The 13,442-nt window shown below is 49.9% G+C and overlaps 1 long non-coding RNA gene across 1 annotated transcript in view; it reads left to right on the top strand.

The window, feature by feature from the left end:
- The first annotated feature begins 5,114 nt into the window (after window positions 1-5,114).
- The window catches only part of LOC142589063 (uncharacterized), a 68,526-nt gene continuing 60,198 nt past the window's right edge, over window positions 5,115-13,442 (top strand). Inside the window, exon 1 of the long non-coding RNA XR_012829808.1 lies at window positions 5,115-5,261. This is a non-coding gene — a long non-coding RNA (uncharacterized LOC142589063). The remainder of the gene's footprint in view (window positions 5,262-13,442) is intronic.

Raw genomic sequence — 13,442 nt, forward strand, 5'->3', positions numbered from 1 at the left:
GCGTCCCACTCGCCCGCTTCTCCCCCTCGTCTCGTTTGAGCGCATTGGGGTCGTGCGGAAACCGGTGCGAGGATACCCCACTACCCTTGCGTTTAATAAGTTTTCTCGCTCTCTCCCCTTCCAACATCCAGCGTGCGTCAGTCCAACCCTCGTGTTTAGGCGACGCGGCTCCTCTTTCCGCCCACAACGCGATTCCTAGGTGCAGCGTGCAATGCGGGACGCCTCTGACGTGATCGCTGAGCCGTAGCGCGCCTGGTGGGAAAGCGTCCCCTGCGATGCGTGCCGTGCTGCTTGCGAGGAGTCATGCGTCTGCGTGGTGCTCCCAAGCGAGAGAGAGGATGATCCCATCGAGGCGTCAGCCTCATGATCACGTCCGCCTTTAAAGCGCGTCGAGGCCCGGCTATTCGGGCCGATCACGACGTTTGGCTCGCGTAGATCGTTTCTCCCTCCGAGACACCGAGTTCTTTGGTTCCTTCCGCTTACTCAGGCGCACGTTTCGTCTTTGTGTGACTCAAGAGCATGCCGAGCGAATGAGTGAGCTTTGCGAACGGGGTGCGATAACGCTATCGCGTTCCGCTCTTGAATCGTTACCCTCAGCGCAACGTTCTCTCAGCCGATGATTTCATCCTTGACGCACCTAAATTTACACCGCGCGTCACCATGCTAACATTTACGCCCGCAATGTCGTCCCATCTGCATCTTATCGCGACACCCAATCACCGCGCATCTGGATGATCCTGGGAGTGGAGTGTGTTTCACAGTACACTGTACTAATATGGTTATGCTCAGAAACGGAGAGCAATAAGTTTGGGCGATCTTGGCACCGGCGTGACAGAAGGGAAGCACGGGTAGATGACACGCTCCATTTCGAACCCCTTTTCCAACTGCCGTTCGACGTCGTAGTAGGGGGGCGATGGTTGCGCTAGTTGGTTTTCCATGACACTGTGTGGTGCAGCGCGAAGCGGGACAGGGGACTATGGAAAAAACGAGGACAAGCGGTTACTGCCAAATAGGAGCGGCGTGCCCCGCTCATTTCCAATGCAACACCATCCAGATGGCCCTCGCCTCCCTGGCAGCGACGGCGCGTGCCATGCGAGTAAAATGAAAAAAAAAAGAACCAGAAAGCTCGCCTTCGTGCATATTGTTCGCCTCCACTCTTTGCAGGTAAACATTATGGTAGCATACGCTGCAGTTGCCGGGAAGCGTGAGAAGCAGTCAGGGATCTTTGAGTCCTATTACGTTCCGCTCTTAAAGTGAATATTAAAGAGCTGGAACCAATTTTCAAGGCACCTATTTTTTAATGCAATGGAAAGTTTACCGGTCAGAGTGTGTAATCGAGAACTGGTAACGCCGAAAACGCCGTGGAACATTTTTTATCAGAATTTTTTTATCTGCAGTGAGGATGTAGTTTTCTGTAGTTAAGCGGTGATAGGTGAGCACAATAGTGATTATAGAACGGAATTAGTGGGAGGCAGACGACAAGTGCGGCCGTAATTGTGACAAGGTATTTTTTCTAGAAATTCGACGTTCCTGCGATTCATGTTCTCCAAAGTGTTAAGTACTTCTGCCGTAATTGCAACGTGTTTTCATTGTTTCCTGTCCGACAGCTTTGGTATTTAAACAGTCAAAACGAAACTAATCGGATTGAAAACGACACGACGATTTTGCACGTGATACACAGTTCAGCGTGTTGCCGTAGATTTCATTGCCAGGCTTCGCCACATGGCCTTTGAGATTTTCCTTGCCAATTAAAATTAATATCCCTACTTCAATCTCGAACAGCGTGCCTATTTCTATACACATCAATCATGATCAGTTCGTTTCAATCAACGTCTCACTACATTTTCTGGCCAGTTCTCTTCCAAGCCTCCTCCAAGTTTTTCGTCCGTGCGTACATTGGAGATTCATTTCGATAGGTTCTACCTCAGCAGTGATTCGCTGGAACTTGAGTTTCTGGGGCCAATAAAAAGTGCTTTGTGTTCAAGCGTTATGTAGCTGTTGCAGATGTCAAGGGTTGACTGTCACGGCATCACAGACAATTTTTTCACGACGTGTTGTACAAAACGGGACTACAGTAGTCCAATGTGAAAATGCATATAGAAATAAAACTTAACAAGCCAATGGCTACATTCTGCTACAAATTTGTTTTGCTCGTTTTTGTGTTTTGCTACATTTGTGCTACAGGTTCTCGAACTTTGGGCTACGCCGCGTTGTCGTACCTGGCAACACTGGGTACGACTCTCCCATCTCTCGTTCGCACCACTTTGATTGCCTCTTGCACTGCGCGTGTTTGGGCACGTTTCGTACCGCGCGGTATGTGCCTACGTGTGTGTGCGTGGACGTTTTATTCGAACGACGATGTACAGACTGTTTCACACCAAGGAGAAAACTCGGAGCGCATTCCATCGCGATGCGGCGAGCGCTTGAGTCAGGCGGCGGCAGCAGCTCGCGCAGGCGCAGGTGCTCGAGGGGCGAGGTCTTGAACGGCGTCGTCTCCTACGGCGGCGCGCCCTGGCTGCATTGTCAGGAGCGTTCTACTGTCAGTTGCGGTGCGCCGTTCTCATCGTTACTGCGTGAAATGACCCGGTATTTTTTATTAAGCGTTCTACGGCACCCAATGATACGCCTCGACGGTAAGTTCAACGCTGAAACGTGCAGGGCAGTCATAGACAACCTACTGATCCCATATATTCTTGATGGCCCGTTCCTGGAAGGCGACTATATATTCTAACACGATAGGCCGCCGATCAACACTACTCGTGTTGTGCAAGAACTGCTGGAAGAGTGCGCCGTCACTCTCTTGGAGTGGCGGCCTCAATCCCCGGGCGCCAACATCATTTAAATTGTCTAGGGCTCGTTGAAAGTATCGCTGGCGCACCATGCCTTCCATCAGTCACCCGAGGATAGGCTTCGATCCACCATCATCAGCGACTGATACGTGCTGCGAATGAACACATCCCTGATCAAGTCACTCTACACTTCTCTGTCTTCCAGGATGAGCGCTATCATCGCTGCAGCTGGGAAATGGCGAGATATCCCCGCCGGCGGGCACGGTCTGTCTGGTGTAGTGAATGATTGTCGAAAAAAATCACTTCCAGCTCATTGTCTTAACCTAAAACATTCCTTTAATCGTATCCGTTTGTTTCATCATGTTTTACCCCCATAGTTATCATTGTTGCGTGATTTGTTTCCCTTTCGAGTCACATAAAGACTGAGCACGTTGCGCGCACATCTCGGTACGTCTTGTCGCTGCTTATTACTGTAGCACACAAAGTGAAGAAATATACGTGCACACGCTCAGTACCCCGGCCTTTCGAAAGAACAAACGAAGCATGCCCTCAAAAGAAGTTTGCGGAACTCCATTATCGCCAATGAAGGCTCCGAGTTTGGCGCCGCACAAGGTTTAGTAAAGTATATCAGCTCCGTTCCCGTAGTACCGATGAAAGCCGTGCACTGCACCTGACAGTAGCACGCTTCCCCACATCGCGGCCAGCGTGCACCGCCGTAGCAGACGACGCAGATCACGACTCCGGCCCTCGAGCGTGTGGCACCTGCTCGAGCTGCTGCCGCCACACGACTCCATTGCCAGCCGCATCGTGATGCAATGTGTTGCGAGTTTTCCCCTAAGTGTGAAACAGACTGTACACGTTTCTATTTGCCTTCAAGGAGATCGGTACGCTTGACGTTAATTTTTATGGTGGTAATGCGGCAAAAGGGCAGCGTCTGCTCAGCCATGTAAGTGACGCTAAGCAGGTAATTGGAAACGACATCGTATGTGCTCCCGTAAAAATCATCGGCACATACAATGCGGCACATACATACGGCACATACGAGCTAAAGTCATTTTCGCAGTTTCTCACAAAATGTTTGGTGCAAATCTTTGTTGCCTCTAATGGCGACAACGGACTTCCATCGACACTGTGCGGAAATAAAAAAATATATCGCTGCATAGCAGATGTACGACATGCGCACACAACTTTTAACTAGTACGTCCTCTACAATATAGAATAAAGGCAGCAATATAAATAGCTTGGCCATTTTTGAACAGTGCTCATAAGGCGGAAGTTGAAAGTATTAGTAATCATTTCGGCTTCAGCAATGCCGGCACGACCAAGATTCGGGCGTGTATCGTCCAGTAACTCGATCGATCGGTGCAGTGGGGATGCAGGAAGGAACTCCCGTCATGTTCAATGCATCGTGCACATATTCGATTTATCGCACGCGTGAACTTCGGCCTCTTCTAGCGCATACAACAGAAGTGGTTTCCATTCTTGGGCAGCGCAAACGCAAACGAAACACGAGACAGAAGACAGGACAAGCGCTGGTCGAAGAAGTGAAAGTTTTTATATAAAAAATAGGATTATATACCGAGTAATTATTAGATTCATGTGGGTTACATATAACAACCGTCGTACACTAAGGAGTGATCAATGAACCAGCTCGCTTCGTTTGCCAGTTGTTTACCTCGTTCGGCGCGCCGCACTAATCCATGGCTCATGTAATTCACGTATCATTTTTTTGTGAATCGGCAGAATTTCACTGGTGGCATCAACCATTTCGTGCTTACAGTGCTGTCATGACAGCTAACACAATAATAATTTCCGGTCATCCGAAGAAGCGCCGTCGCAAACAAGAGACGTTTCGCGCGCAGAGCGAACCGAACGCGGGCGCGACCGTATAGGGAAACGGCGGCGGAAACCTACACCAATTGGAGATGAAATCGTGCCGCCAGGGGAGAAATGAGCGCTGGCGTCTACGATGAAACTTGCGACCGTATAGGGAAACGGCGGCGGAAACCTACACCAATTGGAGATGAAATCGTGCCGCCAGGGGAGAAATGAGCGCTGGCGTCTACGATGAAACTTGGCGTGCGGACGTCCATATCTAGGTTTCAGTACACCTTGTGGAGCCTGCGCATTCTATGAATGGTATCATGACCACGGGCCGAGAGGAACAACGTATTTGTTGGGAACAGCTTGGCACGTAGACCTTCAGTGTAAAACACGACAGAAAGTGTTGTTTGCCTAGGCTCAATGGCTACACGGAGATGTTTCAGGATGGTTTGTTTTGTTGTATCTAATAACGACAATCTGTTTTTTATATTTTTAGGCACTGCATACGGGACAAAAAGTTTGGACAAGCTTTCGTTCTTTCCAAATAACCTCTCACAACCAGACCCATAAATGTATATACGCTGAGATACGACGTGTAAAAACTGATGAATACGCGTATTTACAACATTATGAGGTAGGCAATACTTGGTGAGTATTTCAGAATATCAGCGTTGGATGACCCGATGAGTAAACTGTTTTCTTCTAATTTACCACTTGCGACTGCACCTAGCGGCTGTTCATCGTCACAAACAGCAGCCGACGCCTGACGAGCCACGTGAAGGCTTAGATAAATGTTTATCTGCAGTGAATTGCACAGGGCTATAGATGAAGTTCATATCGTATTTACAGGTACGGGCAGGGAAGAAATGACAATAACATGCACAAATAAATCCATCGGGCTGTTGACACTCAAGAAACCTTGTTTCACACCACGTGGGAAATTGTCAGGCATCAAAAAGTGCATCCCATTTCTGAGGTAATACAAGACGGAAAATAAGCAACATTATGAACGCTCCATAAACATGTTGAAATCTGAGCATTACGACGCATTTGTAAAGCGGTAAACGAGAGAGATAGAGAGAGAGAGAGAGAAAATTTATTTCCTATGAGGTCGGAAAATTTCCTCGTAGGGTGGGCCCTTAGTCCAGGGCCCAATTGGCTCACACCCCTCCGCGTGCCCAGCGGATCACTGCTCTTGCGGGCCTAAGCTGGTCAGCGCTGTTTCCCTGGAGGAGGGTGAAGGCGAAGGAATAGGGGAGCAACCTGGATGGTGTGGGCACTCCCAGGTGTGATGATACACTGTGGGCTTTGCTCCACAGTAGGGACAGTATGAGGAGTATTGTGTGAGGTGGAAGTGATGAAGGTAAAAGAGACAGAGAAATAAATTAATTTCAAGCTGTCGGAGCAAGAGAAGGCGTGCTCTCGGTTAAGGGAATTATGTGGCTGGGTGAAGTTTCTAATCCTACCACTATAAGGTTGTAGAGTTTCAGTGCAGTTCAGTGATTCTGTCGGTGCGTCGTCTGGGTTGGATAGATCTTCCGATGACGCCCGCTTAGCGAGCTGTCGGGCTACCGCATTAGTACATTCATTATTATGGATACAGCCGTGTCCAGGTGCCCAGATGATGCGCACCTAATGTGAAGCTGTGGGGTGTAATGAAGCATAGATGCGGCCTGTGGAGGGTGTCACTATCCCTTGTACCAAAGTACTGCAGGCGGTTTGTGAATCAGTGACCGCTGTGATGGGTTCACCAGTGCCGGTATGATTGAAGCGTGTACGACGGTTATGGCGATAGCGGCCTCTTCCGCCGTGCCATTGTCCACAGCGTCGAGCATGTCCTTAGAATGGCTCTACTATCTAGTACGACTAGACACAGGGCACGTATTTGTGGGTACCGGGCCACGTCGGTGTACAGCACCGGTGTGTCCAATGCGTCATCGCAAGAGTCGACCCAGGGCTTGCACTCTTGCTTGTCTTCCGCCTTTGAGACGGTCAAAGTGCATATGGGGCAATTCGGTCACGTGAGTTTTGTTTCAAATGCCAAGCGCAAGAATGGTCTTCCTTTTGTTTTCTTTGTGTCTGGTATCATATCCGGGATAGAATAAGGGATCCTAGCTTCGTTCATTGTTGAGGGTGCAACCGTCTGCTAATTTGACATCCAACTAGTTCTCGGATGGTGTTGTGTACCCCAAGTCACAGTAGGAGCTGCGTGGGCGCATATCGGGTAGTCCCAGCACTGCCTTTTGTGCCATACGGAGGAGGGTGTCCATCTGGTGCGTCTCGGTTTGAGTGAGGCTATGATAGGGGAAGTGACAGGTTAATCTGCTAATTATGAGGGCTTGCACGATTCGGAGTAGATCTTTTTCTTGGAGTCCTTATCGGTGGTTTCTAATGCGTTTTATGATGTACGTTACTTGGCTAATTTGTTGGCGGAGTATGAGTTGGCTATCTGTGGCCTTCTTGTTGTGTTGTATGTGAAAGCCTAATACACGTAGTCTGTATCCTTCGATTAAGGTTACCGTTGAGATGCAATGTTATGGCTGGTGGAATATTGGACTTATTGAGTTTTCTTTGATACAAGCAGGGGCCCCGACTTTTCAGCTGCGCAGATAGGTCATACAGTCCACTCTTCTGCGATATTTACTTCTTCCGGTAATGCATCTTCAGTGACACCGTCCGGCCCTGTAGTCACACAGATTGTTATATCATCGATGTACAGAGCGTGCTGCACGTTCGGAAGTTTGTCAAGGAGTGGTGGTAGCTTTGCCATCATCACGTTGATCAGGGTGGGTGAGAGAAACGAACCCCAGGGAGTCCCTCTGCTGAAAATTTTGTCATTTGGCCTAATTTCACCTGTGCGGATGGTGGTCATGCGGTAATAGGTTCGGACATAAGCGTAGATGCACTTTTCCCATCGGGAGGATGCAATATTGTTTAGGATAAGGTCATGTGAGACGTTGTAGAATGCATCTTTGAGGTCCAACGCCAGAATTTTTCTTGTTTGAGCTGTACTGGGACCATCCACAACATACTGCTTCAGTTGTAGGAGTCTTTCCTGCGCCGACAGACCGTGTCGATAGCCGAATGAGGTATTGGGGAAGAACTGGTGCGCTTGTATGTCAGGCTTGAGATGCAAAAGAACTACGTGCCTCGAAGGTTTTGCTGATACGCTAAGTCAGAGACACGGGTTAGATTTCGGAGGGACATTGGTTTCCGTGGTTTCCGAATCAGGGTAGTATCGGCGTATTCCCATTCCTACGGAAGCGTTCCGCTTTTCCAATTGTCATTGTTGTAAGCAGTGAGCAGTCGTACGGCCTGATAGTCGGAGTTGTGCAGCAGTGCAAATGAAAGACGTCTGCTGCGGGCACAGTGTTACGTCTTATGCCGTGTAGGGCTGCTCTCACTTCTGTCTCTGTAATATCGCGGTCCAATTGTGTTTCTTCCATGTATGGGTAATCTTTGTACTCCGGTCAGTGGCCTTTAGCAATGTATCTCCCTTGCAGTGTTTGGAGGAGAGTTTTTGGATGACAGTGCCATGGTTGTTCGCTGAGTGAGTTTTTGTGTGCGTTGGGTTGAGTAGTGCTCTGAGGAGGGACCACGTTTTCGAAGCACTTAGTGTGCTATTAAGGCGGTCGCAGAGGTGATGGTCATTGTTATTAGTGACGTTGGGGGCGTAATTTTCAGCCTGTGGTATGAGCACGCTGATTCTTTGTTTAAAGAAGTTTTAAAAAACGGAAATAAGAAGACAGCTATACGGCCCACCAGACCACTACACTGCCACCCACGCAGTGAAAGTAGAATAAAGGAATAATTGTCGGCGTGTGCAATACGCGACTTCGCACCTGACGCGGCAACCTTGAGATAGCTGTCTTTTGTTTCGTTGTGGTAGTCTTCCGTATACACTTTCCACTTTGCTTATCGGGGTCGAAGAGCACGTGGAGCACAGCACAGAGCTCCGCAGCGAAACAACGGAGGCAAGCGAACTTCGCCGCTACGGCTTGGCTCGGGCTGCTCGTGGCCTCTGAGATTACACCAATAGCAATGTGATATTCGAGGGCACGCCCAGTTGCCAGCCCGCGTGGCACACAGCAGGAGTAGGGAGAAGTGAATGCACTAATCTTCCGCACCACTGCTACAGCCGCGCGAGCAGACACAGGCATGGCCTACCCGTTCCTGCGTTTAGCGTCAGAATGCCTCGGCTTTGTACCTCGCAACCGAGCGAACGACCACAGCGAAAGATGAAGGCGAACTCGGAGCGCAGCGACAGATGAATGACGAGAGTGTGAGGAGGTAAGTGGGGAGAAGACCACAGGAAATGCGGAAATTGGAGGAGGAGCGGAGGGGAGACGGCCTGCGCATGCACTGAGTTGCATCTGCAGCCACCTGGGCGATCTCATCTGCGTATCCGAGGGGAGGCTGTGCAAGATGGGCTGTGTGGGGACGATCGGTTCGAAATTGCACCGGAGTAGCGTCGTCGTCTGTATCAAAAAAAAGTGCTGCACGAGCTGAGACCTCTGCGGCGGCTACTGTGAATCACAGCACGCATCACCCACGCGCTGCCTCTCTGATTTCCCGATTATCGAGGCAGTAGCACCAGAAATCACTCAGCTTGCTATCTGCCACACGTGACAGATTGTCCGCGCCAGCTACGCTACTCACACTGGTCGCCTCCTAATATAAACCGTGTAGTCTTACAACCATATTAGGAAACATTGAGATGCGAAATAAAAACACGTATAAAGCTGCGCTAAAATTTTGCATTTGGAAGTATCGTAACCATCGGTAATCTTCTTTTTTTGGGTGCGGGGGTGGGGTTCGGAGACGAATATAGTTCCTTTTATCCGTTTGTAGGATATTTTGACTTGGTTAAAACGTGGCCTTAATAGATGAATACCTAGGGAGATTCCGAGGGGAATTTAAGGTACTTCGTCATATCCATTATTTAGTTATATCGCATTTCGTTATAACAAGGATCGTGTGTAATACAGATTCACTCACTTTATTACTGCGTATTTAGCGTTCAAGAAACAGGCGTGCGCTTGTGGTGTCGCGCGCCCGTCCAACACAATGTGAAACATCCATACGCGTGTACTTCATCATTTCTTCATTCCTATTTTTAATCTAGCTGCTAATTCTTGCCATTGTTGTTGGTATGAAAACCACATTCATCATCAATATGCGGCGATGAAATCAAAGGGATAGTTGGCGTTGTCATCATATATATTTCTCACTTCTTAGCCATCCTCTCGTTGTTTGCATGTGCCAGTGTAACGCCTGCTACTTGGCCCACCCCGCGGTGCGGGCATGTGCTAATGTATAGAAATCATCATCATCAAAACGCGCACCGGCTCCTTTGCCGATTCCCTTTGTTAGTATTGGCCACAAAATGGGAATCATTACATGCGGACCGGCTTCTTGGCCGATCCACCGGTGTGGGTGTGTGCTAAAATTGGGAACCATAATCAACACTCGGCGATCATCGCATAGAGCTTGTGGTGTAGGCACGCGGAGAGTATATGCGCGATTGTGGCATAGTGTTTAGAGCAACGCGTGACTGCGTTGGGGGCTGATGTTTCAATCCCGCCACTACACACGCGTCATATTTTTTAAAATAAAAGGTGAACGAATATGGAAAAATGTAAGCTTATTTATATCCTAAGAAAGTTACCCGAAGCAGCTCACATAAATAAATACTTTACAGCGGTGCAGATTTAAGAAAATAATACATGTCCCACTTACTGTATCATGTGGTCCGAACACCTACAGTGCTAAATCGGTCATCGCGGTACGCGGCCGAGGAAAACTTTTGCCTCACTTAATTTACCCGTTGCTCTTCTGAAGGGTGTTTACATAATAATTGCTATCAGGCCAGACGATCAGCACATAAAATTGCAACAAAGTTTATAATGCAACTGAAAAGTCACGCACTACTACCGGTAGAATGACCAATGCAAAACCTTCGGACTAAGTACTAATGATGCAGTTCTGATTAAACAGGAAATATAATAATAGTCAGGAGTGGCCTACGCTGTTGGTTCACAACCGGACTCGATAAAAGCAGATGTAACTGATCTCATAGAAATTGTTCATGACAAGATCGTAGTGTGTTTGCGTGCAATTATTCATGATCATGCTGGCAACATCATCGTTGTCGGCACAAAGGAGGAGTACTTGATAACGATGGCGCTAAGCCTCGTACACGGCATGTACCAGCAAATGAGGGTACCCAGATATTGAAACAGCATCGTCGACAGCATTATCAAGGTCAATGACAAGCGCGATCTCGCAGCGACAATGCGTAGTAGTTTACACAATAGCTGACAGCATTCACAGGCCCCAATACCCGCTATAGCACTAGTGCAAACATACAGAGAAAATAAAATTTCTGAAATATTTTAGGAGGGCATAGTAGAGCATTCTGCTCCTGACTTTACTGGATAAACTTTTGGACTGGAAGTATATTTGAAAATGCCAGCTGCCTCTTAGTATGGTGTATGTGCGTGTGTGAAAACTTTTATTGCATTGATGTCCGAAGGGTCGACTTCTCAAGCCAAGGCGGGCCGCTCCCACGTTGGCACTGTCAGGCCAAGCCTTTCAGCGACATCATGGGCCCTCTGCACTGCCCTTAGTTAATCCTGAAACAATGGGCTTTGTATCCTTTTCTCCCCCTGTGTCCATTCTTCAACGAGGTTGGGGAGAGTTATCGATGCTTCTATCTGCTCTCTGTATTCGCCGAACCTTGTGTTATCTGATTTCATCGCGTGACTCGAATGGTGTAGAACTTTGTCGAAGGCATGCGGCTCCCAACGATTAGTCTGGAACATTCGTCGACTGCTGTATAAAAACCAATGCGCTTGATCCGCTGATCACATTTCCGCCGATCGCCGACCGTGTTGGCCGCTATCGTGGTTCTATAACTGTGGCCTGTTTTTGTGGGCACAGGTTCGCCCAATAGAGGTTTTGTCTTTCATAGTATTGCTACTGTGTTCTACCACCATGTGACATCTGGTGGAGGTGCTTGTGCGTTCATGTACCAAACGCCCCAGGAAAGCCGCGATCCAAGCCCGAAGCCGGAGGACAAAACCAACATCGCCCAATACCAGCGTGCTGGCCGCAGGCTGCAAGGACTGCCCCCAGAGCACGGACTTCTACCTGAGACAACAAAGAAGATCGTGGTCAAGACAACCCAATGGTTGCCCTAGCGTCCCCCGTTATCCTACAACATCTCGGGACCCACCGACCTTCCCTGGAGCAGCGTCTGAAGACCCGGAATCCTGGCTGGATACCTACGAATGAATTGCGACATTCAACAACTGGGCCGGCGACCACAAGCTGCGGCATGTCTACATCGCCTTAGAAGACGCCGCCAGAACGTGGTTTGAGAACAGGGAGTCGACCTTGACAACGTGGGACCTGTTCCGTAGCGGCTTCCTGCGCACCTTTACAAGCGTCGTGCGCAAGGAAAAGGCCGAAGCTATGCTGGACGCCCGAGTGCAACTACCAAACGAGAACGTTGCCATCTTTACGGAAGAAATGAGCCGTCTATTTCGCCACGCCGACTCTGAAATGCCCGAGGAGAAGAAACTCCGCCAACTCATGCATGGTGTCAAGGAGGAACTTTTTGCCGGAATGGTACGAAGCCCACCAAAGACAGTCGACGAATTTCTTCGCGAGGCCACCAGCATCGAGAAGACACTCGAGATGCGAAACCAGCAATTCGACCGCCGCCCGAACTCGACAAGCTACGCGGGAGTTCAGTCACTGGCCACCGTCGACCTGCGCGAAAATATCCGAGTGGTCGTGCGGGAGGAGCTACAGAAGCTGTACCCGTCATCACAGCCTCAAGTGACTTCCATTGCCGACGCTCTGCGTGAGGAGCTCCAACAACAACTCGGAGTAGCCCCTGAATTGCCGCAGCCTCAGCCGCAAGCGATGACATACGCCGCTGTAGCCCACCGTCACGTTCCCCATCCGCGCCCACGGCTGGGCCCAGTGACGACACAGTTCCGTCGTCCACCACCACCCCCGCCGCCAGCACGCAAACCCGTCAATCCACGCGGCATTCCAAGGAAGACTGACGTTTGGCGTGCCCTCGACCACCGCCCGCTCTGCTACCACCGTAGAGAAGCCGGCCATGTGTACCGCCGATGTCCATACCGGGAGATGGGACTGCGAGGTTTCGCCGTTAAAGCGCCGCGGCCACAGATTGGCGAACGACCTCGCGATATCGCCGACTACCTCGCCGCCGCTAAATGGAGCCCACGACGACCTTCCCGTTCGCCGTCACCAGGCCTCTACATGGCGCCGCAGCGCCGACCATACACCGGCCCAGCCCGGGGCCGCTCTGCGAGCCCATATCCGGAATACTAAAAGCAGCAACCGATGGAGGTGTAGTTGCTGTTCGTCGAACTGATGAAGATCCTCCACCGCCGACGAAGACACCGAAGAAACAACCTCGACTACATAACGACACGCCACCGTCCCGACGAAGTCTGGAAGCAAAGAATACGACGACGAAAGACGACCTGACGACGTGACGTTACAGCTTCAGTTCAACACGACGCCGCCGTGATCCGACGCCGACACCCAACTGCAACGCCAGACAAAGAACCACCGACCTCGACGTGCTTCTCGACGGCCACGCTGTTACCGCCTTAGTGGACACAGGGGCCCATTACTCCGTAATGAGTGGACACATGGCCGCCCAGTTGAAGAAAGCTAAAACTGCACGGGAAGGCCCTCAAATTCGAACCGCTGGATGGCACCTCATTACGCCGACGGCAATCTGGACGGCAAGAATTACCGTTCATGACCGGACTTGCGCCGCCG

This window comes from Dermacentor variabilis, chromosome 7 (assembly GCF_050947875.1).
Source record: "Dermacentor variabilis isolate Ectoservices chromosome 7, ASM5094787v1, whole genome shotgun sequence".
NCBI classification, from domain to species: Eukaryota; Metazoa; Arthropoda; class Arachnida; order Ixodida; family Ixodidae; genus Dermacentor; species Dermacentor variabilis.